Below are 27,907 nucleotides of genomic sequence, written 5' to 3'. Positions count from 1 at the left end.
AATTAATAGTTTGATTAAACTAATTGTTTATTTGTTTATATTAGCCAACCAGGCTTTTGCATACAACCATAAAAAATACCATGTTAAACCTAAACTAGGACAATTAAATTGGTTGTAAAATATACAAAATAAAACTAAGATTATTTCTTTTCACCAAACAATTTAAAAGCTTCTCTTTGGGACAAACCTAACTTAATATATTTGGCCATTCGATAGGACATGTAGTAGTCAGTTCCTGCCATAAAAATATCATTTGTTTTAAGGGAACAGTATTCCTGATGTGTACAACAAGAGGGTCAAGGTATTGGAGAAGAAAATGGTGCAAATCATCTGTCTTCCTGCAGTTATATGGACACTGTCTATAGGTTTTTGGTAAGCCATCATAACACCCTTTAACTTCCATTAAGTGCAAGGTATTTGATCTGCACTTAGTTAAAAGGAACTTAAGGTCATATGAGCAAGTGAAGGCTAGATAAGGAGGCAAGTTACTGGGATAAATGGTGAAATTCTTATACAGAGTAACAGAACGGCAGTTATCCACTAATGCAGCATTTTCCTGAAAATCAATATCAATTAGATGCTTTGCAATTTTTAGCTGGGCCCCACTGTAGCCCTTTGGCAACCAAATAGTTGGTTGAAAATTCCAGACAGGATATGATAGAACAAATTTTTGTAGTCCTAGAATCTGGACCCATTTCTTCATATCTCATTATGACTAAAGGCGAAACCAGCTGGAAAATTATCTTAAGCCAATAATAAATGGCTGATTTCTGAACCAGCATTTTAACTGAACTGCATGCAGATTCCATATGTATAAAAGCCTTTGGGGCACATTTGGGATCATCCAGAGATCTTGTTAGAAATTTATGCTTTACTGAATCCAAGACTGCCATGTCTCAGTGGATCCAAACTGCAGCCCCATACAACAATGGGGAATAGTTATATCTGTATAACTCAAGAAATCATGACATAAACCTTCCACCAGAACCTGCTGCAGATCTAAAGATATTCCTTAGCTGTTATAGTGGCTGATACCACAGCAGATTTCAGGTGTGAAGGCCAACATCCAGTCCTAAAATGTTACCCCTAGATATTTATAGTGGCTAACTTGCTCCAATTGTTGGTTATTAAGCTGCCATCAATATTTCTGCCTTCTTCTTCCAATACCATCATTTTAGTTTTTGAATTCCTAACCTTTAGAAATTCCTTTCTACAATATTCTCCTAGAGCCCTCAAATGTCTCCTCAAGCCCACCTAAGTATAAGAAAGAAGAATGGTGTCATTAGCATATAATAAAACAGAGGTATCTTTATCCTTCAAGCAGGGGAATTTTTTTTGCATCTGATAAAGAGGAAATTATGCCATTAATGTATAAATTGAATAAAAGGGGGGCTAGTAGGCACCCTTGATTAACACTGTTGTTGACAGGAATAATCTCTGAAAGACTACCGCTAGCATTTGTTCTGATCTGTAGACTAGAATTGTTATACAGCCCCTGGATTCTCTTCAGTAACCTTCGGTCAATAGTCAAAAGGGCCAGCTTATGCCATAGACATGGGTGTGATATAGAGTTGAAAGCTGCCCTAAAATCTATACAGGCTGCAAAAAGAGAATGGAAAGGAGGAGAAGTTTACTTCTTGACTAGATGATTCAAAAGAAAACAATGGTCAACTGTTGATTTGCCATGACAAAAGCCTGCCTGCTCCTCAGCCAAAAGATTTTCAGAGGCCACCCAGGTCTGAAGTAAATGCCTGGCATAAAGTTTACTAATCACATCTAGGCCTATAGTTCTTAGGATTGGGGAAATTTACAGTTCTGTCAATAAGTGTAAACAAGGTGGCTAATGTTAGAATCCACCAGTCAGTTTGCTGTATTAGAAAAGCAGGTGTTGTCCCATTCATACCAGGTGCTTTCCCCATTTTAAGTCTTCCAATCAATGACACAGTTTCATCACGGGTAACTGGAGGCCAATCTGGCAAAGACGAGTCTTCTTCCGATGGTGACAGTGATGGTGATCTTGCTGATTTATCATAAAAGATGGAGTGATGCCTCTCCAATTTATTTGCAGAAATTACATTGTCCCTATAAGGAACATGAGAGTATTATATAACAGAATCAAAAGTTTGATTGATTAATGCTATGTTATTCCCCTTATTCCCCTAGCCCAGTGAATATCTTTATCTACTTGTTCATATTGCTTGCCAAAAACCCCCAACAACAACCAATTATTCTGGCCATCTATGTTATTTATTTCAGACTTTTCCAGCTTTGATTATTATATTAGAGCCATGACTAACAAATTCCAGAGAGGAAAATTTATAATCTCTGCTAGATCATGTGTTTATTTCTTTGTACAAAACATCTGGCACTTTGGAACAGACTGACCAGAATTACAAACAGTATTATAGCAATAAAAAGACAGCTCCAACAGGTTAACTGCATTAAAGAAAGGAATGACCCCTGGTGATTCAAGCTTGCTTATTAGTACAGCTGATCACAGAGAACAGTCAAAGTCCTGTATCCAGCTACCTAATTTGTTTGTGTTATCACTAGGTACTCTGATATATCACAAAGCCACCTTCAATGTTGATTGTTTAACATACATCTCCAGTTTGTTGCAGAGTCTGGAAAAATTATTTATGGACTACAAATTCCATATTCCCCCATCTAACATGGTAACAATTGGTCCGTTACCACCAGTTATTCTGGTAAATTAAGAAGCCATGTTCAATTCCATTTCCAAACATGTAGTCCCAATAGGTTGAAAAGGTTGGAAAATTTACTTTCTGGAGTTTGGGCTTACGATGTGTATTTTAGATATGATTGCCATTGTATGGAGATTTCTGGTTGTAATCCTGCGATCCATTGGGAGAAGCGGGAAAATACAAATAAACTTATTATTATTATTATTATTATTATTATTATTATTATTATTATTTCCCAGAATCCCCTATACTGGCTGTGGGATCCTGGAAGCTGTTTGTAATACAAACGTTGACTCTTCCAAGCTCTGGTTTTATTCTGCTTTCACTACAACAAAAGATTTACAAATGCAAATACATAGACCATGTGCATTTTTCGAGGCAAGGGTAGTCCCAACAGTATTGATTCCATGGCAAATGATGTCAGACCTGCTCAGGAGGGTGATTTCAATATGCACAGTATACTTTTTTCCGTACATATCTAGAGGACCTTCCAAATAAGTTACTACTATTAACTCAACAGTAGTAATAGCAATCTGAAAAGGTGGCAGAGAATTAAAGCAAATGAAACACAGTGGCCAGAGTGGACAATCACCAAAGCAGAGAGTTGCCAGTCAGCCACTGATGACTGGAAAAATTGGGGCTAGACATGCCACTAGCCTTACCTGCAAAGCTGAATTTAGACCAGGTATAGGGCAAGTATGGCCCATGAGCTAATTTGAATTATTATAATAATTGAATAATTAGTATGATCTAATTTGGAAAAGTGGTATAAAAATAAAAATTGTTGTTATTATTATTATTATGCACCCCCAAACAAATGTGTGGTCCAAGAGTCTTTGAAAATCCTTGTTGTTAATATTAACTGACCTCAAGTTGATTTCAACCCATGGTGGCCCCATGGATGAAATATCTCCAAGAATCCCTGTCCTCCACTGCTCTGCTTAGTTCCTGAAAACTCATATGTGTGACCTGATTAATAAGGTCCATCCATCTGGCATGTCGCTTTCCTCTCTTTCTGTTTCACTGCATCTTTCCTAGCATTATTGTTTTTTCCAGTGAGTTATGCATTCGCATGATGTGCCTGAAGTATGATAGCCTCAGTTTTGGCATCTTGGCTTCCAGGGAGATTTTTGGCTTGATCTGCTCTAGGCTTGATCCACCCCAAAATCTTTTTTAAAAAACATGCCAGGGGGAGTGGAAAATTACCTGAAGATTGCTCAAATTGCCATAAAAATGCACCAAAATGCACAGTTCTGGATTCATTTGTTCTCCCAGCCCCTGCCCTAGTCTCAACCCCATCCCAAGGAGGGATGACCAGAAATCAGTTGAAGAGAATTCACAACTGGAAGTGGTGGGAAAAAATCACAACTGGAAGTGGTGGGAATAAAACTGAATCAAAAGCAGGGCTGCTCACTGGTGAAAGGAGCAAGAATTGGTGCCCACCCTGGCATTGTTGCCCATTGTTGATTTAGACTGAAAAATTGGGATTTTAAGCTAGTTCAGCTAAAAGATTTCCAGTGCCAAAATGCTGAGCTGTCCTTCTCTTGTAGTAAGAAAGCTCCTTGGAGCTTAATGTCTCTTTGGAGGGATACAGACTGCCCCTTTGGGGCAGCCTGCACCCACCCCTTTCCCCGATGGATCGGGGCCACAGCGGCAGCCCCAGAGGCCCCGATCCACCGCTTTTCCAGGCCTCGGGGAAGCGGCAAAATTCCGCTTCCCCACGGCCTGGAAAGGGGTGTCCTTGGAGCTTCATGCCCCAAGGACACCCCGACAGCAGCGGGGAGATAGAGAAAGGGGCTGCTCGGCCCCTTTCTCTTCAGTATCACTGGTACAGCTGTGTAAAGGCCGCACCAGCGATATGCAGCGCAAAAGGAGCTCCATTTTGGAGCTCCTTTCGGCACCGCTGAAAGGGCACCAGAAGTGCCCTTCAGTGGCACCAAGATGTAACAGCCGCACTGTGCCGTTTGGACACGATGCCGCCATTTTGACGCCCCCGTCACGTGCTAGGGGTGAGGCCGGTATGGATGCTGCGTTCTTGGCCAACCCCTAGCACGTGACGGGGGCGCCGCATATGCTGATATATACAGCGCCTTTGTTATTATCTGCTTTCAAGTCATTTCTGACTTATGGTGACCCTAAGGTGAACCTATCACAGATTTTTTCTGAGGGCTGAGGGCTGCCCAAGATGACTCAGTGGGTTTTCATGGCTGAGAGATTCAAACCCTGGTCTCCAAAGTCATTGTCCTACATTCAAACCACTAAGCCATGCTGGTTCCTTTAATGTCTCTACACCATAGCAATAATATACTTTGACTCATCTCGGGTGGATGTCTGTGTTGTCTTACAGATTAGGGATGGAAAGAATGTTCATTTTTATCTATTTCTGGGTCAAAATGCTGAATTCTTGAATGCTGGAAGACTCTATCAGGAAGAATAACAAACTCACAAGAATTTTATGCAATTTTATCCTGGTATTTAAAAAGTACCAAAGTGTTGCCCTGGAATTAGTCTGCAGAAGGAAACACACAGGGTCTTATGTGCAAAAAATAAATTAAATTGAAATAAAAAATGATTTATGTGCAGAAAATTAGTTTCCTGTTCAGAACAGGGAATCTTTTTTTTTCTGAACAGAAAGCAGGGTTTTTTTGTGCAAAAGGAAAAAAAAACATGTTATTTTTCTCCACAGATTAATTCCGCCTCAATATTTTGAAACTTTGAATTTTTCGCAAAGGAATATGTATTTTTTTTCCTGCAGTGGAGCGAAAACTACCATAAGTATTAATACTCAAATGTGTGGACAAAGTGAAAGATTTGCATTCCTTTTCCATATGTTGGTAGGTTGTAACTCCCATCAGCCCTAGCCAGAATGACCAATCATAATGGATGATGAGAGCTGCAGTCCAACATCTGGAGCATCAGATATGCTTCATTCCTGGTTTATATAAACTAGTGTCGTAGTCCAGGTCATTTTAACCAGCTGGGAAATATAAGAACTGAGCAACACAACCATATTGAACTAATTAGTCTTATTGATTGAAGTTAGGGAAGGTTAATAAAAGATTGGTTCATTATACTGTTTTAAAACATTTCACTTAGCAAACAAGGCAAGGGGAGGCATAGGGTAATAATTAATTCCTCTTTGAAGTCCACTGTGAGCTTTACTCCAAATCTGCAGTAATGTCTGCTTTAGATTCCCTAGACAGTCTGTGTATTTAAGGCTATGAAATCAACATAGTCAGGAAGTCAATGACTCCAATTCTTACCCTCCCTCTGTTGCAAAAAGAAAAAAAGGGGTCAGGAAGAAAGGAGCTAAAAATAATTTGTTGACATGCATACTTACATACTTGAATCTTTAAAGGTTAGTTCTATAAAGATATATTATCCAGTTTCAGACTTCTGGGAGCAAATTAAATCCTCTTTACCTCCTTCGCAGTTACAGTGAATTCTGTTCTGACAGGATGTGGCTAACAAATTATTGGAGAGTCCAATATATTTGATAGGTGATTAAAAAGACAAGTATCAGTTGATTTCCAAAAACCCTATTAAAGAACCATTTTAGGTTGTCTACTATCTAATGTTTTATGCGTTTTATCACAGGAGGCCCTTTTTGGTCTCCTAATCCATCATTCGCAGAGGAAAGGCAAGTAGGCAAGAAATATGGAGCCCTCTCCACAGTGTATAATGTCCTCCTTGGACACACCTCACTTTTCAAGTGCTTTTATTCAGATGTTTGAGAGTCAGCATAGTGCAGTGGTTTGAGCATTAGGCTATGACCCTGAAAGCCAGGTTTGATTGCCATGAAACCCACTGAGTGACCTTGGGTGAGTCACACACTCTCAGCCCCAGAAAACCCCATGATAGGTTCATCTTAGGGTCACCGTAAGTCAGAAATGACTTGAAAGCACACAGCAATCCAGATGTGTAACTAGGACTTTTCTGTTTTAGCAGGTTTTTAATCAATGACAATGACTTCATTTTATTGTGTGTGCGTTTTCAGCTTTTCCTATGATATTTTTCATTACTTTGATGCCTGATTTTGATTGCATGTTATTGCTGTGTTAGCCACTTTGAAGTAAATTATAGAAAAGTGAAATAGCAACAGGGCCTGGCATCCTGTTGAGCAGTTATGAATGTGTAAGCTAGACTTAATGCATTTGTAATTGTTCAGTAATAATGTTTATGATTGTGGCACTATTATGACAATCACAAAGGCTTCCACCACCCTGCCTTAACTGTCATCAGCCACAACAAGTCATGTAGATCTCTTCTGCTGGTGATCAGAGCACAGCAGGATGATGTTTCCAACCTGCTATATTCAGAGATATGTAGTGGACAAGGAGTTGTAATGGAGTCCTGCTTCTTATCATTGCACTGAAGTTTGTGAGTAGGAGGGGTCTGGAAACATTGTCCTGTTACACTCTTAACACCAGCAGAACAGACTTCTGTCACTCTGGGGCCCTTTCCCCATGGAGGAAAACAAATGTTCCCACCCCCTTCCAACACTAACATGTTTAGATGATGCACAGGTCCAAAATGTTCAAAACACATGTCCAATCCACTTTCCAGGGGGAGTTCCTGGGGTAAAAAGAGGCCCTGTTTGTTCCAAATCAGGCTTGAATCTCCAGAAAATCCCCCAAGTAAGCAGACTGCATTCCAATGCAGGGGCAGGAGAAGGAGCATCAGCAGGTGGGCAGAAGTGGTTAAGAGGACATTCCCCGGACCAAGTGAGACACTGACTTCTTCCCCCTCCCCAGCAATTCCAACTGCTGTCATAGCACTGTCACTTTCAAGTTTGAGCAGTTCCTCTGGTACATACTACATTTTAAAAGAACCAAGCAAGGATGGGAGAATGTGCAGACAGTGTTGCCATAACTTGTCCATTATGGGTGCCAGTTGTGTGGGCAGCTCATCCTTCCCATGGATCCAGAAGGCCCAGTGATAAGGTGAGGTTTTCTGTCAGCATGGCTTCAACTAGTGTGGCTTATGGTTGTTAAATTAGGTTTGGGGACTCAGATCAGGAGATGACCCATTGGCCAATATCCTTAATAATGTCTATGAGGATATTGGCCAATGGAAAGGGAATTAAAAGGTCCTCATTATAGACTTTAGATGAGCATGTCAAAAAGTAATATCATTCTAGGTTTTCTGGGAAACATGGCAATAGATTGTGAAGTTGAAGGCTTTCACAGCCAGCATTCATAGCTTTTTGTGGGTTTTTAGGGCTGTATGGCTATGCTCTGGAAGAGTTTATTCCTGAGTTTATTCACCAGCATCTGGCATCTTCAGAGAATGCTGTCATGGAAGTGAGTGGGATATATATACTGTATGACCCTTGGCTGAGAAGAAGTGAATCTGTGTGTTGCTCTATTATTGAATGGCAAGGCTTCAGCAGGTCTGTGATCCATTGTCTGCTGGGAAATCCCCCTGAGCCTGGGTAGTTTTCATTTGCACTTGCTGAGTCTTGATTTTGCTGTTTTTCAGGACTGGTAGCCAAACTTTTTTTACTTTAAAGGTTCCTTCTTTCCTGTTGACATTGTCTTCGCATTTGTGGATAGGGAAGCCATTGAAATCCACAAACACCAAATTATTTTTATTAAATTTTAGGATGCTCCCAAATGAAGGTCTCCTATTGCTATTAGTCTGATGGCATGGTGCCTTCTCCTCCTTAACAGGCTTTCTGCAGTAAGACAAATCAATCTTAACCTGGGCAACAGGGAAAATTTCCTAGTACGGATATACAGATAACACAAGATGAGCTCCCTTTGTCTTTCAGACCTACCTATCCTATTCCTTAACTACAGAAATTGGTTCAAGGAATGGTTAAAACTGAGTGGGACTGAGGGGATGTATTTCATTAATCACTATCCCACTTTCCTGTAATTGCAAAACTAGCATAATATTGTTATTCCTTCAACCACAAGAAACCCTATCCACAAACCCACATTGTATGCACAAAGCCAGAGTAGCAACTGTGAAAAGCTCTGTACATAAAATGCCTGCCATAAATCTAAACATCCCACTGTACTTTATAACACTCAGGTGTTTGAGATGCTTGGACAGTCTCCCATAAGGATTTATTACCCTGAAGAAGGAAAAGCACAGAATATGCCTCATGCCTATAAAGGTCAGATGATTCTGTTCCAGCTGTTTCCTGGTTTTATTGGCATTCCTGTGTCTCCCTTTCCCTGATGAGCCAGAGCCTGATATCTAACAAAACTGAAATGAGAACTTTGAGTTGTTATCTCAAGCCTTCCTCAAAGACTTGAAAGCCCATTTTGAATTCTTTTGAAATGCTTAGTGTAAATGGATAATGGTTTGTACTTAATTTTGTAATACGTTTTGATCTCTTTCAGCTGGATGAAGAGAGGGACCGTTGTGATAGCTTTTTTATTGTTTACACTTCATACTACCTGTAAGCCTTTTTTAAAAAATGCGACTTTATTTTCTCATTCTGGATAAAGAATCACATTTTGAGATAACTTGACATTCCCAGAGGTTCCACTAAAAAGGTCCAATACTATATCATTCTGTTATTTTCACATTCTCAAATTGTTAACTGTTTTAATAATCAATATATTATATCAGTTTAATATATTATTTTTACATAAGCCAATGAATTCAGAAATTAACAGAGAAGTACTATTTGGGTCTGCTCAGGAAAAAAAGCTGCCTTGAGTTCAATGGAATGTGCTTTCAGTACTTTTTGGTTTGCAATCTAAACATTCTATAAAATGGATTTGATGAATTCTATCTAAAACTGTGGCCTAAATCCAAATGCTAGTCCCAATGCATGAATGGTAAGTGTTGGTTTACCCTTCAGTAATCTACTGTATTTGAAACCAGCTATATAGTTTTAGTCCATAAAACCATTCTATGGTTCCAAGACTGTGATTATGGTTTAAATATCTTTGCTTTGGGGAGTAAAGGCTACATTTGAGAGTCACCAGAATAATTATTCTTATTCTGAGAAATAAGCCTGATAATTAGTCAATTATAAACCACAACCATGCATAAACTATGGTTACTAAAACAAATGGTAATTTATGAGAAACTTAGCAATGATGTAAAAATTCTCAAGCACCCTATGGCCAGCAAAATTCCTCTAGCTTTTGTGAACATTCACCAAGAATGATTAACTAACCAACTAAAATCTTGATTTACTTCCTCAAACAATGGTTTCTGTGCAGAACTACACTACAGATCTCTGCCAATTCACAATTCTAAACTATTCTCTGGATTTTTTTTTTAAAGCAAGTACTACTGCTAATTTATCAGAATATGTATATGTTTCATGGAATGAGGCCCAAAACAGACAGGCAGGAAAGAGCAACTTCCAGCTGCTTTGGGGGTGGAGTGTGCAGATGATGCACTCCCGCAGACTGGTTGGAGGACACATGGAGAGTGTGTCTGGCAGGGAAAGTCTAGCTGAAAAAGGAGTGGTGAAAAGCCACTCCTTGTCAGTGGCCCATTCAGAGCCATGGTAACAGCCAGTCCTGCACCAATTGGGAGGCAAGGTCATTGCAAGCTGCCAGTCTGTTTGACCCCTAAAACCTTGGCCAAACAGGGTTTAAATCCATGCTTGACCTCAGAAACCCATTGGGTGACTTTGTGAAAGTCACACTCTCTTAGGTCTCAGCTGCACAGGCTGAAAACCCTGTCCCAGCCCCCCTCCCAAACTCATGCTCTGCACCAAAACAAGTGTATAACAGTTGTAACCTTTACTGAGCCACCCAGTATGCCCGCCGCTGCCACGAGTAATTCTTTCTGGGGTCAGATGCCCAGTCATATGATGGTTGCTGGGCATATTGTTTCAATTTCAGAAGCGAGTGACCTGTGGCAGCAGCATATTTGCTGAGTGGCTCAGTGGAACACCCATGCAAATATCCATGCTGGTGCAAGAACAAGAGGGACAGATAATTCGGGGGCAGGCCCCGGAGTATCCTTAGCAGGCTCTGGAGTATCCTAGCCAGTGCAAAAAAAGCCTAAGCCTCCGCGGAATGCAGGGGCAAATCCCCTGTCAACAAATATTGCCAAGAAACCCCCATGTTAAGGTTGTCTTAGGGTTACCATAACTTGAAAATGACAACCAAGCTTATCCAGAGTTACCCAGTTGTTGTGCATGAAAACATAGCTTATTTTCTAGTTTGAGTTAATTCAATAGTCTAAACTTAATTGTTAGTCAAAGCTAAAGTAGAACCACTGAAACAATGAATATAAAACAAATGTTCACTTAGGAAATCCCCACTAATGAAATGGGTCTATTCTATTTGGGATTCACAATTGGATTTAGGCCAAGGTATTTGGTTTATACTGTATTTGCATACTTTGGAAGGTTGCAAGATAATCTATGGATGTTGTCATTGTCTACCTTTATGTCAACTCTTCCTGAAATGATATACAACTTCATTTTACTACGTACATTTTGGATGCTTTGCTGTGCAAAATCAGTCTTCTTTATCTGTTGCAGTTTAACATTTGTGCACACCTTGCAAAGTTCACTTCTGGTGTCTTGTGACTTTAATAAGTTAATATTGAGGCCATCGTGCTAACTGTATCTTATTTACAACTATGCCTATTAAATTCAGTAACAGTCATTTCATACAGGAAAGCCACATAGGAAGCTAATATTGTAGGGAATGTTTGTTACCAAGGTAACAAATAAAATTCTGTCTATCAGGGAGTACTTTGCTTTCAATGAAGAACTGATTTTTTCCCCCAATTATTGGGCAGGACAGAAAAGTAGTAAACAAGGTTATAAATCTCTGGATTTCATATCATGGTAATAGTGTTGTAAGCTGGCAACTGATACCTCATTCACACTTGAAAAGAGAACTACTACAGCTTAATATTCTACAATTAGACAACAATTATTTATTGACTTCTTGATACAAATATCTTTCCTAATTGAAGATTTGGCTGAGCTACACAAATTTCCAGTCAATTTGGGATTGACATATAAATGCTAATAATTGGCAGAGGAACAAATGGCAAATTATAATAGAATGTCAAAGAAAGATTTTGATTATGTGGAACTTTATTTCCCCTTTAAATAATACCATTACAGTCAAACGGCAGAGGACAGATCATAGTTAATTAAAGTGTTGTGCCAAGTCATTGTAAATCTTAATCATGAACTTATACAGTAGTTCCAAGTTTATTAGATTTCATACAAATGTGAACATATTCATATGCATCCCCTTATTTATTTATATGCCACCTTCCATCTTAACATGGTAAAAGAATCTTACAAGATAATTTGTGGCAACCATTAAAACAGCAAACACAACAAATTCTAATTTAAAAACCGATTTAAGACAGGAAAAAAAGCTAATGATTTGGATTAAATGTTACCTTCCTCTGACCTGAAGAGTTTATGGCAAAGAAAATCTTTCAGTCAGAAAAAGAGGAGTGCCAGATCATGGGAAGTCACTATTCATTAAACCTGTAATTCCATGGCCTCAAAAGTAGTTAGTTGCTATTATAGTTATTATTTTTTAAAATAATAATTCTTTTTCTGTTTCTTGAAAGTAATTAATTTATTTTTAATCTTTTTAGAATCATGTTTTTCATTCAGCAGCATAAGCCAGCACTTGATGCATATGCTATTCCTCCTCCAACTGGGAGCTCACTGACTGAGCAAGTGGAGTATCCCTTCCACTATTATGGGCTGAAGTTTTCCCCTGTGCAGTCCACAAGCCAACATTGAAAGGATATACTGTGTATGTATACAAATCATGATGAAAAAAGTTTCAGTTACACCACAAAATAAAACAATGAAGTTATCTCATAAAATTACAATCAGAATCAATGTAGTAATACATCAGTTTTTAGGTAAAGAACTTAACTACAAGTCTCACCACTGGCACCACCATTCTATGGTGGTGGGATTGCATGCACCTATGTGGGAAGAGACTATGATCCTTATCACATGTGAAACAGGAGCCCCAGTTTGAAGCACTTCCATAGCGAGGGGGAAGCAGAGTCAGTTCAAATCCAAGGCAATTCATGTGGTGAACTATCATACGTGAATAACGAAATTGTGGTCACTACTGGGGCAAAGCGGAGTGAGTGCACATTGAATTACCACACCGGTACATCCCATGCGGATTCAATAATTTGAAGTGGCACCCTTGTACATTCTCAGTGGGGGTCTGAATACTCGTGATCTTTTACACTCCCGGGTGAAGAATGGGCGCACTTCCTGGTTCCTATTTCATGTGATGCTAGCATCATGTGAATTGTTCTGTCATCTCTCTCCCCTCCGTCTGAGACAGCCCCCTCCCCTCATTACTCCTTTCTCTCCCCCCAACCTATGATCACCCCATCTGCTTTCTTGACTTCCAAATGGCTCGATGCTATGGAATCCTGGAATTTACAGTTTGGTGTAGCACCGACTCTCTGACAGAGAGCTACAAATCCCAGATTCCTAGTATTGAGGTGGCAAATTAAAGCGGTGTCAAACTGCACATAATATCTGCAGTGCTGATACAGCTTCAGTTTCCAAAGGAAAACTTTTCATCTCTTGCAGTGATGTCTTGTAAAATCTTCAGACTCTTGTTACAGAAAGAGCCTTTGTGGACTGTCACCTTCCTTCTCTCCTTCTCTCCCAGTCCTCTGATTGCTCCCTTCATTGCTCCTATCTCTCCCCCCCCCCCCAGCCTCCTGGTTGCTGTTTCACATGAATGCTAGCCTCACGTGAATTGTTCCTGTAATCTTTTCCCCCAGCCTCTGATTGCCCCCCACCATTGTCCTATCTTTCCCCCAGCCTCTGATCGCCCCCCTTCATTGCTCCCATCTCTCCCTCTATCCAGACATGCCCTCCATTCTTGAAGGAGCACCAGAAGCAAATTGCAGCCACATCTGGGAAATTTGCCATCTTGGAGGTTTGTGGGGTGCACGAGGACAGAAGCAAAGTTGCATTCTACCCCAGACCAATTTGGATTGATAATTGAAGTGAACTGAGAAACAATTTTTGTGAATTCGCTTGTTACCGAATTCACAAAAAATGAGGAGTCACTTTGGATTCACTGTGGTCTGCCTTGGAACGACCCCCCCCATAGAAAGCATGAGTGTGATAATACATCATGTTTAACATTAATTTGCATGGCTGGACCAGGGTGACTCCGTATCTGAGCTGCAAAACCCCTCGTGTGATAAGGCTCTATGCTGATGGCAGCAGTGCTACTGGAAGGGTTTCCTTGCAGAGGGGCTTTTGTGAGGAGCCAGATTGAATGTGCTGAACAGCTATTGGGCAGCAACAGTAGTAGAGAATGACACTGGTGGAACACCTGTCAGAGACAATGGCAGACAAGCCAACACTTGTCAGTATGTGCAGAAGGAGGAATGGAAACTCTCTTTGAATGTCTTTTATAATGAAAACCTCTGATGAGTCAATCCAAAATGAAAAAAGAAACAGTGCCCAGAAGATGAGAATTCCAGGTTGAAATAGCACTACAACAGCCACTGGGAAAGGACAAAAGAACATATACCTGTCGATTAGTTTTGTCACTAATGATGGAACTGGACTCAAGCTAAAAGGACATTCAGCTGTTGATGTGCCCAGGGGGTTGAAAGGAAAGTCTGATATTGCAAAAACACATCTTGTGTAGGAAAGAGGAAAGTGAGATGCATGAATCAGGGGAAGTTTTTCATTTATCATTAACAAAACAAGAAATGGAATGTATAAATATTGCGCTCCTGGGGTGAGATAGGTTTAATGGACGGAATGAGGCATTTTGACTCAGATAATTACACAGTGTTTTACTCAGGAAATGAAAATTCAGAAGTGAGGCAGCATTATAGTGAGGAGAGTTGCAGCAAAAGCAGTCAAATGATACAATGCAAAGTCTGATCAACTCATGCCAATAAGACTTCAGGGAAAGCCCACCAATAATCCAAAGTAGTTATATTCCAACTACCAAGGAAGAAAAAGAAGAAATTGAACGTTTTATGCCGGTATCCAAGGAAACAGATCACACAGAAAAACATGACTTATTGTTTAATCACGGGTGATTAAATGGAAAAATAGGAGGACACAGAAGAATCAAAGACTATAGGAAATTTGACCTAGGATCAAGAAAACAAAGCAGGAGAGACTGATTGATTTGTATACTCACAGTTTATTCATCACAAACACACTCTTCAAGCAACCCAAGAAATAACTGTATACATGGACAACACCTAATGGATAATACTGAAATCAAAAGATAGCATATAAAGTGGAAGAAGAAGATGGTGATGCTCTATTCTCTCTGTAAACAAGACCTGGAGTAGATTGTGTGCAGAAACCATGAACTGCTAATAGCAAAATTTAAGTAAAGTTAAACACTAGACCAACCAACTTGCCAAAAATATAACCTGACGCACATCCCTTTAGAATCTGAAGATAGTGTAAAACATTCATTTGCACTATTAAACCTAATAGAAAGAAGCCAGAAGAACTCTGGAATTAAACCAGGGACATTGTCAGGAAAGTATTGCAAAAAGACCACTATCAATAGCCAAACAGAACGAGAAGCCAATGGGATGGCAGATGAAATCACAAAAATAAGGATGGATGAGAAGCAAATGAGGTGATGGAAATAAAGTAAGATCCCTGTAGCAAACTGTCAATGATTTATGCAGGGGACAGGAAGAGAACTAGTATACATGTGGTACCTCGGGATACGAAATACCCAGGTTACGAAAAATTTTCGGGGGATACGAAAAAAATCCATAGGAAATCATTTTTCCGGGTTACGAATTTTTTTTTCGGGGTCGAAGAAAATTTTTGGTGCTTTTTTTCGGCTTTTTCGCACGAAACGCGGGCTTTTCCCATTTAGCGCCTATGGCAATTCGTCTTACGAAGGCTTTTCGGGTTACGGAAAGCGGCCACGAACGAATTAATTATTTCCTTAACCCGATGGCACCCCTGTATCAATGCAGAGAAACAACCAAAAAGGAAGAACAAGAGATCTCTTTCACAAAAGATCAAAGAAATCAAAGGGAAAATTAACCAAGGGTAGGGATGCTCTGTGCCCAGCAGAGGAGCACACTACGTGACCAAGTACAAATATAAAAACGATGATGGAAACAATCCAGGAAGAAAAAGTATGAAGACATGACAGTTATTCTTAAAAGAAAACCAATGAACTTCCAGTTTGAAGTGAGAGCTGCACTCAGAGCATAGAAAATGAATCACAAGCAAGTGGACAGTACATCAAACGAGCTGCTTCACAGCTACAGAAATATAATCTACTCTAGTTCATTGTCCCCCCCCAGTGGACCCCTATTTAAAATTGAACTGTCACCTCATCACATAACCAGAAGTTTTGCATGTGTTGTGGCGTTCTTACCGTCTGATTATAAAGGCCATTTCTGGGTAACTGTTCACTCCATGCATCTGAGGAAAAGAAAAAGGCTATGAAAAGCTTATGTTACAACTTCTTTCACAGTTAGTCTCAAATGTTGCTACAAGGTCCCCTTTCTTACTGATTGACTAGACTAACATGGCTATTTCTCCAAATATTATATGAAATTATGTTTGTAGATGAATGAATATGGCTAGTGGACCTAGTAGTAAACAAGTGTTGGTGGGCATTAGAGACAGGGGGCTATAGTATAGCTCGATAGGGAATTTGCTGCCCAGGTAGTAGTAAATGTATTTATATATGCATTTATGTATTTATTTGATTTTATACCCTGGCTTTCTGGCTCCTATGCAATTGGTATTAAATGCCCTCCTTTAATGTGTTGTTCATGAAACAAGGAATCAGACAGGTACTTGGAGATGGGGGAGGGGGGATAAGGCCATTCTGTTGGATCCATCCATGCTTATTGCAGAGTCAATCAATGTATCTCATGTCTTATGCCCCTATAGACCTTTGATTCTCCCTTCATCTCACCAAGTCTTCCTATGAAACCGGGTGAAGTGGCCATCTCATGTGGTGGAATGCTGGGAGTGGTAAATTTCCATTTCTTCCCACCAGGAGGAAACTTAATGTAGTTATTTCTCTGTTCACCCTCTTATAGTGCTTTTGTTCTGAGAACCCTTAAGAGCCAGGGAATGATTGAAGAAACAGCAAGCTCTATATAGAGCTAGCTTCTGGTGAGGTGAAGGGGGTCTGTGCCGCCTCTTCCTTCTGTGGCAGAAAGTGGATTGAGGTGGGTGCAGCTGTCTCCTACGCAGCTAAGGGGTGCAATATGTGGGAAAACCTGCACAGCAGGCACCACAGGAGCAGCTGGTGTTAACCAGTGATTGCTCCTCCTGCTTCCCTTCCTTTCCCCTTAGCAGGTGATGTTCATTCACATAGCAGGCGATTTCCCCCTCCTGCAGCTACTGCTTTTGTGTATGCCCAAGAGACAGGTGTAATACTCTGGCAGGCCAAGGCAGCAGGCTGCCTCACTCCATTGCCATGTGCTCACATGTGGGAGTTGCAAGGGATGCCCACGGTGTGATGTGTGGAAGGTGGCAGCTTGCTTCCCACTTCAGGCAGCAGAAAATACCTCTGCACACAACACATGGAAAACACTTTGACTGCTGGAGATCAAAAGAATTAGTAGAGAGACTACTAGGATTCAGCAGCTAACTGGGGTCACCCAGTCAGGCAAACAACTGATGATAATACTCATTGCATACCCCATTATTCAGCACCATTTAATGGCTGTAAGTGTGAAAAAAGTGCTATATTTATACTTGGTATGTACCAGGTAATACAGAAAGAAAGAAACCACATGATTTAAACTGGCTGTCTTTAACAGAGATATCATACAGCCCCTCTGAAATAAACATAACAAAAGGCGTGCTTACTCATAGTCAAAGAAATAAGAAAAGTTTCTGTTTAGGGAACACACGCTTTTTAAATATAGGACATATATACTCTCTGCTTTTTGAACTTCTTTTTGTTGCCAGTAATCAAAACTCCCAGACATGCTATAGTATTTTGTAGAAATTGTTTTTTGTATTATTTTCATCTTCTTTTTCCATTCTTCCCCCCTTCTGTCTTTTTCTTTTTTAAAAAAAACTGGCTACCCAATTTGTTTTCCATGAAATTACTCTCTAGACTCTTCAAATATATTTCTTTCAGAGCTGTTCTCTTGGAGCAGTAATTTAGTTCTGAAAGCAGCATTCATCTGATTTTTTTTCACTGCAATCATTGTTCCAGATGAGCGTATTCCCAAGGACAAATTTAAAAGTACTGTACTAATGCAGCTTTACCTGTTTGAAGTGGCCTCTTCAGTTGTCAATACTCACCAAGTATGAAGGCCCACGCTCTAGTGTTTTTCAGTAAGTATCACCAAGTTTTTATTCAGCTCTCGTAAGAGCACTGCACTTGTGTCTCCCAATGGTATTCTGAAAGAGTGCTTTTCCAGAAAGGAAAGAAAGGGGGGACAGAGAGTGGATGAATTAATTTAGTCCAATTTGGGACTGCAAAATAGCAGTGCACTCATTTGCCATGCTTAACATTTCCATATGCATCATTCTATCCAGACACATCATCATGTGTCTGAGTTCCATAGCACAAAGTGACATCAGCTCACTCCACATATTCTTCTAAATGCTGCCACCCACAAATAAGGGAAAGACATCACTGAAATTCTAAGCCAGATGTCTCTGAGGAATCATATCTAGTTTCCTCTTATTTCATATTAAGTCAGTGGTTAATGCTCCACTGAATGAACAAATGTTATCCAAATATCACTTCCCCCAATTTTGGATTATTTATTTATACATGCACTATTGCCTTACAATGCCTGGTTGGAAGAATAATCAGATAAGGGAAATGATTATTCTTAAAGCTGACCTACATCAATTTATGAGACATGCTAAAATAAACGTATAAAGCATACTAACCCCTCTTGTCCTCCACTACAGCCCCATTTGCCTCCCCACCAAAAATCAATAATAAGGGTCAATATTCTTTTTTAGAACAGTGGTTCAAAAGAGAGGGGTCCACACATTGCTGCATTTCAGTTCACCCCAAACCTCAGCTACTATACTAGTAATGAAGCCCCCATGCTAGTAGTGAAGCTCCCCTGGTTGAGAACTACTGTTCTAGAACATCATATATCTACTTCAAGATGAAGAAAAAATACAGACATAGTGGCGCTGCCTTGTGTTTTTGGAAATATTTTTCTACTTGCTTGAGACATCTTTTCATTTAAGCTGATGAATTTTAGGTCAATGTTTTGAATAGTAATCTATGAGGAATCTTGGTCCCTGTTCTGATTACTCATCTGAAGCATCAGGGACCTGGCCACAGAAAGAGAAAAAGTTCTGAAATAACTACAAAAGTATTAAAATCACTGAATGTGAGGTGTCTGGGGACAAAAAAGGATTTAATAATAATAATAATAATAATAATAATAATAATAATAATAATAATTCATCAGGATCCACCAACAGATTTCTGCTGGATAAACAGTAGAATTCACTAATACAGCAAATGGTGACTACCTAGCCCTGTCTTCACACAAACAAATTCTGGAATGATGGAAACCCAGTAGTATGAAGGGCTGTGGGTGGCTGAATTGTAACCGTAAGGGCTAGTTAAAATAGGCAGTTTATTCTGCCTGACAATATTTCATGCCTATGGGTCTGTTCATATTTAGCATCATCATGATTTGGTATTATATTATATTATTATATTATTCTGTATTATATTATTCTAATATATTATATTATACACAATACACAATATTACATATTATACATGTTCATGCTCCTTCCTCTTCCATTTCTCTGTTTCGTTCCTGAACTATCATTACATCCTGGTTTTCAACATTTACATCCAGTCTGTGCCATTCAAACTAGGATCATAAACCAGAGTTTGATCTTGATTTCGTGGGATGGGAGCAAGGAGAAAATGTTGTTTGCTGATTTGGATGAAATATAAAAGTATGATTTGCTGTAAATCAGGAAAGAATTGGTCAGTGGGCATGAAATGAAGAAGGAACACATGAGCACATCTTTCACTGGCACTTCACAACACCATGGGTTGGTAGGTCTGATAGATCAGCCCCATCTAATCTATGCACATTTGCATGAAGATAATAATAATAATAATAACAACAACAATATAACAATATTTATTTTTTACCCACCTCTTCCCATGGATTGAGGTGGGGAACAACAACAATTAACAAAAAAACCACATTATTTAAAAACACATCAGTAATAACACACATCAATTTAAAAGGACAAATAAGACATATGCACATTAAAACTATCGACAGTTAAAAGGACAAATAAGACATATGCATATTAAAACAATCCACATTTAAAATTCATAATTTAAAATTCACAGTTTAAATATCATCTGGATAGGGTTGCTGGAAGAGATTGGTCTTTAATACTGTTTTAAATTTGAACAGTGTATTCAGCTGTCAAATTTCTTCCAGCAAGTTGCTCCACAGTCTAGGGGCTGCTGAAGAAAAAGTCATCTGGCTGACTGTTGCCAACCTAGTCTTAGTTGACTGCAGTAAACATAGTCTTGCCAACCTAGTCTTGGCTGACTGGAGTAAATGGCCACCAGAGAACCTGAGTGTACAGGGTAGATTATACGGAAGGAGGCGATCCCATAGATAACCTAGACCCAAACATGAGGGACTTTAAAGGTGATAACCAACACTTTGTGCATTGCCCAGAAACTAATTGGCAATCAGCGGAGTGATTTTAATATTGGTGTGATAAGATCACTCTTGGATGTCCCAGTAACCAATCTGTCTGCCATGTTTTCAATTAATTTGAAGTTTCCAAACTTAGTATAGAAGTAGCCCAATGTACAACACATTACAAAAGTCCAGCATTGAGGTTACGAGTGCATGCACTAGCATAATAATAATAATAATAATAATAATAATAATAATAATAATAATTTGTTTTATTTATATACTGCTATTCCAAAGATCATAGCGGTGAACAGCAAGTAAGCTAATTAGCAAGTAAGCTAATTTGACCCCAACAGTCTGGGTACTCATTTTAGCGACCTCGGAAGGATGCAAGCCTGAGTCGAGCTTGGGCCCTTTTGCTGGTCTTGAACTCGCAACCTTGTGGTTTTGAGTGAATGGCTACAGTACAGGCATTTAACCACCACGCCACCAGGGCTCCATCTTTAGGTTCCCCTGCTCTAGGAAGAGATGGGGCTGGCATAATGTTTGCTACAATTTTATAGTATTTTTCATGATAGCATACATGATAGCGTACATAAAATATGTGTTTGGGAAGTGGGCATCCTGATGGAGCAACAGAATATAAAAGAAGCCGAGTTCAGTGAATTTCTGTTATATTTCAATATTTTCTTTTTAAAAAAAATGTTCCAAATTATCCATGACCCACTAGAGTCAGATGACCAGAAAGAAAGAAAAAATATTTAGTCTGGTACTTCGAAAGTCAGTATATTTTTTCTCCTCCTACACCTCTTTAACAAAAAACTCATTAATGTAAGAAAGAAAAGTTAAATTACAGTCATTTGCTTGATCATTATCAGAAAAGCATAAGCTTCAGCACCAACAAGTCTTCTTCTTCATTAATAAAATACAATTCAAACTGATTATGTTTAATTCTTTGGAAAGATCTTTTGTGCTTTCCACTATATTTCAGCATTCATGATTATATTAAAGTATCTAATCAAATTATGGCCAGTTTTTTATTCAGTTAGTTAAAATGATCAGATCTGTTTGAAAATAAAAGCCAGCCAAGAAGAAGAACTGGCTTAAAGTTTTAGTAACAACAGGAATTTCTGAGACGACCGCAGCAGCTAGGAACTGTATGAACAAATCCTTTTGATAAATCTGTTGAGCAAACTACATAATGTGTATGCAGACTGAGGATTCATAGTGTTCCTGGTTAAAAAACATTGTGCTGCTATTTCAGCTTTTCTTCCTTAGGTCTAATGTGCCCTTTAGAAATAATACAGTTTGACACCGCTTTAACCACCAAGGTTCAATGCTATGGAATTCTGGAATTATTAGTTTTGTGGGTCACCAGAGAACCCCTGATGGAGAAGAATAAATATTTTATTACAATACAAATCCCAAAATTCCATAGCACTGAGACATGGTAGTTAAATAAGTGTCAAACTACACTATTTCTGCAGGGAATATTAGACCTTGTTGTATTTGCTATAGAAAGGAAGAAGAGTGGTGGGGTACTGCTGGAGATTTAGAAATGGAGGAAGATGTCCCCTGGAATGCTTCCCCAATAAAATTCTATGAATGAAACAGAGCAATTGCATCATAAAATCCTCCACTTGCAGAACTAATCTTAGGAGTTTAGCGCACAGCTAAAAAAATGACTTATCACTGCTGAATTCAATTCTAATTTAGGATGTATCCTGATACTATCACACACGTTTTGCTGCTGACACTGCCAGCTTGGTGAATTGCAGGTAACTTCGGCTAGAATCTGAGCTCAGCTGGGCAATTTATGAAGCTGGGAGCTTCCCAGTTTTGGAAAGAGCCCAGCTGAACATAGTTTCTAGCGTAAAGTTACCTGGGATTCACCTGGCCGGGGGTGTCAGTGGCAAAACCCAATTGATAATATCAGGATACATCCCGAATTAGAATTGAATTCAGCATCAGTAAGTCGCTTTTTTAAAAAGCTGTGCGCTAAACTCCCTAGAAATCTAGACTACCAGCCTTCGACCCAATGATCAGTTCTACCTATTTACATCCATTTTAACAAATTATAGGATAAAGCTAATAATCTTTCTTACTATCTCCCATTTGGATGAAAACATTGAAGGGAAAGGATCTCAAAGACATCCCAATCAGACAATAGGGATTCAGGAAACAGGACCTTAGCATGTGATGAGGGCATCAAAATGGCAGTGCCCTGTACACACGGGCACTGCTATTTTGATGCAACAGACACTTAATGTCCTCACATTCCGGCGTCATTGTGATGCCGCAAGTACGCCATTGGCACACAAGGAAAACCCACTTTTTGCGGTTTCTTTGTGTTGCACAAGGGAGCCGCACGGTTTGTCTGCTGTGGCTCCTTCATGCAGCAAAACAAGGCGCTGGCAGACCACCCTTTTTGGGCAGTCTGTATCCCGCCTAAGTTCTCAGAAAGATTTGTCTTCTTAGACATATATTGAGCTTTATCACACTAGTGGGCAAACATGATTTAAACGAGAGTAAAACTAGAGAAAACCAGGAAATGCCTGAAGTTTATCACATTTCCTGGTTTTCTCTAGTTTAACTCTCATTTAAATCCCATTTGCCCGCTAGTGTGATAAAGCTCATTGATAGATTACTGCTGAAACACTTAGGTTCAAGCACTTAATCTTAGCTGGTTGGCACATTGTTTAAGGAACCCGACAAGCTGAAATGTGTCTGGAGGAGGGTAACCAAGATAGTACAAGGTCTGGAAACTAAGTCCTATGAGAAATGGTTGATGGAACTGGGTATGTTCAGAATGGCAAAGACATGACTAAGAAATGATAAGATGTCCATTTTAAAATAGCTGGAGATCTATCATGTGGAAGATTAAGCAAGCTTGTTACCTCCTGCCCCAGAGGATAGAGCTTGACCCAATGGATTCAACTTGTACTACAGGAAATTCTGACTCACATGAGAAGACTGCTGCAGTCGGTGGTAGACTTTTCAAGTCTACAATTTTATTATTTTATGAGTGAGGAGTTATCTGTATATGACTGCCATTCAAGGATACTCTGAACTGGAAATTAAGACAGATCCATGGGCAGGTATCTGGTGTGAAGCAGGGACAAGAGTTATGTGACAACAATCAAATGAAGCACAAACCAGGAGGCAGGGTATTGAATCAAGCCAGAGACATTGGGACTGAAGGATAAATCAGAATAGGAAGGCAAATAAAGAGGCAGCAGAACAGAGGATCAAGCCAGAAAACCAGACTAAAGAGAAAACCTCAACTGGAGGGCAAATTAGGAGGCAGGAATAAGTGAGAAGACAGTACTAAAAGGCAGTGGCATCCCACACTAGGGTATCGCCTGGTGCAGGGGCAGGGCTTCAGGGGTGGGGCCAAAAGGACTTGCCCTAAACTCCCTGCTCGGTGTGGCTTTACACATGTGTAAAGCTGTGTCAAGCAGGGAGGAAGGGGTACCCTGGGTCTCTTCCTCCCTGTCATATGCTGTAGTGTGCGGCAGAGAGGTGTGTGTGGGGGGGACTCAGCTGGGTGTCACCCCTCTTCTGGGGTGTCACCCGGTGTGGTCTGCACCCCCACCCCACCCCACAGTCTCTTTGATTGAGTCTATTCATCTGGTATATGGTCTTCCTCTCTTTCTATTGCCTTCTATCTTCCTCAGAATCAATGTCTTTTCTATGGAGTTGTGCCTTCTCATGATGTGGTGAAAGTACAACAGCCTCAATTTAGTAATTTTGGCTTCCAGGGAGAGATCAGGCTTGATTTGTCCTAGGACCCATTTGTTCATCTTTTTGACCATCCATGGTTTTTTGACTGCAGTGTCCATTCTGATCAATGTTTGATCCAAGGTATGAAAAATCTTTTAACTATTTCAATTTCCTTGTTACTAGCTGAATTTAAGTAAATGTTCTATGGGCATTATTTTTTACTTTCTTTATGTTCAGCATTAAGCCTGCCTTTGCACTTTCTTCTTTAAATTTCTTTAGTGATTGTTCCAAGTCTCTGATGCTTTCCACCAGTAGTATGGTGTTGTCTGCATATCTTGGGTTGTTGATTTTCCTTCCCCCTATCTTCATTCCTTCTTATTCTAAATAATAATAATAATATTCTAAATCTATTCTGATATTTTCTGTATACACGGTGAACTGATAGGGTGATAAAATGCTGCCTTGCATGACCCCTTTACCAATTGGGAATCATTCTGTTATTTCCTATCCTGTTCTTATAGGATATATAGCCTCCTCTCCTAAGTACAGATTCCTCATCAGGACTATCAGATGTAGTGACACTCTCATTTCTTTAAGTGCATTTCATAGAGCTTAATATCCATCTTGATATTTAGGGAGTAGATAAATGAGTTTTATTAAAATATCAAACATGGGGGGAAATGAAACTGAAAGACTTCATTGACCTGGTTCAGAGGTGCAGGCTACTTGATGAATAACTTGCAGAGCAGCTGTCCACAGATGCCTGACCTCCAGCAAATCTGGAAGTATATTGACATCCAACTGAAAAACAGAAGAGCTCTCTTTTTTATTTTATTTTTGCATGACATCCTAGCCTGGCTATGTACAGTCCTTTGTTCCCCTGTAATTCTGTCACTCCCGACTTGAGCTGAATGTGTAACATGGGGAAATCCCCTGACTCTGTGTGCACTGTTAGTATTTTATTTTAACAAGGAGAGCAATGTCCTTCTTATGCTCAAATCTGTGAGCCTCGCTGCTGCACTGAGCCAGGTAAAATGCTATTCCAACAGGAGCTTGATATTTCTGCTCAGTGGGTTTCGATTCCCCATTGTAAGGCTGCTTGCTAATTTCCTGGCTGCCTGTGTCTGACATCTATAATCCAACATCAGAGACAAAACAAGAGAAAGGGATTTTTCAAAAACTACCTCAAACAAAAAAAACAAAAACAGGAGAAAGTTGCAGAAGGAGAAAGCTGTATGTAGCAGCATTTCCATGACTGTGGAAGAATACCCAGTGTTTTTATTAGAGTGAGCCTAACTATATATGTATATATATATGTTCATGTTTGTGTAGTGGGTGGCCAAATAGATAGATACAGTGGGCCCTTGGTATCTGCTGGGTTTGGCTCCAGGATGCCCAGTGGATACCGTAATCTGTGGATGTCCAAGTTCCATTAAATACAGTGGCTTAGTGAAATGGGGCCCCTTATATAAAATAGCAAAATCAAGCTTTCTTGTTTGGAATTTATATCTTTTGGGAATATTTTCAAGCTGTGGATGGTTGAATCCAGGGATAAAGAATTGGTGGATATAGAGGGCTAACTGTATTGGCTGCAAACCACATTTTTTTTCATGCAAAGTAGCAAGGGCGATAAAAGGAACTGAAACAGTACAGCTTATGGTTTTGGCAAGGAGGTGAACCATTGAAACGGATACTCATGTTCATCTGCATGGATGGTCCTTGCATGTACAAGCACATGCTTCTGGCCCACAGTCAGAACTGTAATGAATTGTAAATAAATATTCTTGGCTATAATCCTCTGGTGGTAAACCAAATTAAAATCAGCAAGCAGTACTTCTCGGTATCTTTCAACAGGATTGAACTGTTTGCGTCACGATTTAGGTTCTTGCATTTGAAAGAGTGCCATTCTACTTCCTTTATTTAAGCTTGAATATACAGAGTTGGTGGCGAGTGCAACAGAAACAGCTGGTCCTGATCAGGGCAGGCCAAAGAGCCTTCACACTTACATCAGTGAGGCGAAAGGCCCCAGAGCACACAAACTTGGCTTAAAAACAGCCACACATTTTTCCAAAATTACTCGCAGCTCTATCAAATTACAAGTAATTTTTCACTGTGAATGGGATCCAACACATAAGGCTCTTGTCATATATTTTTTTAATGGGAGGGGAAGGCCAATAAGTCTGCTCCCATTAGCAAACATGTGGAGATGGGATGAAAACCAACACAGACAAACAAAGTGTTCTTCAGAGAGTATAATCAGCTTCCCTTGTGAAGAAGTGATACTGAGACACTCTTTAAAAAATGGAGGTCAGACTGAAAGTAGAAAGGAAAGGAAATGGATCTCCCCCACTCTTCTTAATTCAGTCTCACAGCAGTGGAAATTTATTGTGCATACTTGGACAAGCCATTTCCATTTTTAACTGCTCTGGTGGGTAAACATAAGAAATTGATTCCATCCCATTTATTATGTTCAAGTCCTCAGGACAGAAAGACCCAAATGATCAACTTGGAAAAAAATAAGTAGTTCAGTGGGCAAAAGGTTGAAGGGAAAATAAAGTTAACTCACCCACAGAACTGGAGCCAAACCAAAGCTCCAGCAGAGCCAAACCAACAAGAAATAACAGATGGTTTAGTATGGTTTCAGAAACCTTTTGTTAAGAAATCCAAAGCTATAAATCTTGACTGAAGTAGTGGATCTATCTTAAGTCAAATCTGGCTGGCAACAATGCAAAAGCTACTTTCTTATATATTCGATATTATGATTCAACTTTGTTGACATTCTTGTAATGCAGTCATAGATTTTATTACCCCACAGCCTTGGTTTGTTGCAGAAGTTGAACAAAAGTAGGTCTAAAAGGCAGGCACTGGTCAATATTGTTAATGCTGGCTGGAATCATGGTGGTTATTGCTAACTATAGTGAACCCATTGAATCTATTTTTGAATGGTGAGTCAACACATAGATTAATTCAGTTGATTCAGTGTTTCTACTCTAGTCATGAGTAATAAGATTTAGGCCTATGTTTCCAAATTTCAGTTACTTGCTATGTAGAAATGACTTCTCCCCCATTTGGAAAAAACTGGCTAGGGCAAAATGTTCCAACCAATCTGTTCATCCCCTTGCCCCATTCCATCACTATATTTCAGAGGAAGGGACTGGCAAGACCAGCCCTAAGTATTCCTTGTTTAAGAAAAACCTATGAAATTTATGGGGTCACCATAAATTGATAGAAAACTTTAAGATGTGCACGCGTGCGCACGCACACACACACACACACTTTTTTGAAGGTGTATTGGAGAAAAAAACTTTTTGTTTTTTATGGGGTTTTTCCAGTGAAATAGCAGTGATGCATTTTGGTTGTCAATAGGTTGGCCCAATTAGAGTAAAATTGAGATTTCTTCAGCTAGGGGACATTGGGATATAAAAAATGTATATTTTATTTTATTTTATTTTATTATGTGGTTTTCTATACTTTTCTTCCATTTTGTGTTTCTTGGTCCTAGTTGCCTTGGGAAACATTTGATTCTGCATTCCTTTAGACTGGTGGTCCACCAGCATTTTCAAGTCACAGCTCCCTTTCCTCTTGAGAGACAATCTTAGTGCCTCCCATGCCTATTTCCTGATAATAAGTCTATTTCTGCTGGAAATTTAAAACAACCTATCTTGATCACTGCTCCTTATTGCACCCACTCACCTTGGAAGCAGCAATCGAGCAGCTGGCTGAATATTGAACAAGAAGCCTGAGCCAGCCTTGCAGTAAAGGCCAGCACAGATGAGAGGCTTCTCAGTTGCTGCTTGACTGCTTGCTTGGTCCCTATTCCCTTTGCACCTGGTCACCATCTTATTATTATTATTATTATTATTATTATTATTATTATTATTATTATTATT

The sequence above is a fragment of the Sceloporus undulatus genome, chromosome 2 (genome assembly GCF_019175285.1).
Source record: "Sceloporus undulatus isolate JIND9_A2432 ecotype Alabama chromosome 2, SceUnd_v1.1, whole genome shotgun sequence".
NCBI lineage: Eukaryota > Metazoa > Chordata > Lepidosauria > Squamata > Phrynosomatidae > Sceloporus > Sceloporus undulatus.
The sequence above is the reverse complement of the archived record's forward strand: the minus strand, read 5'-3'. Positions refer to the sequence as shown.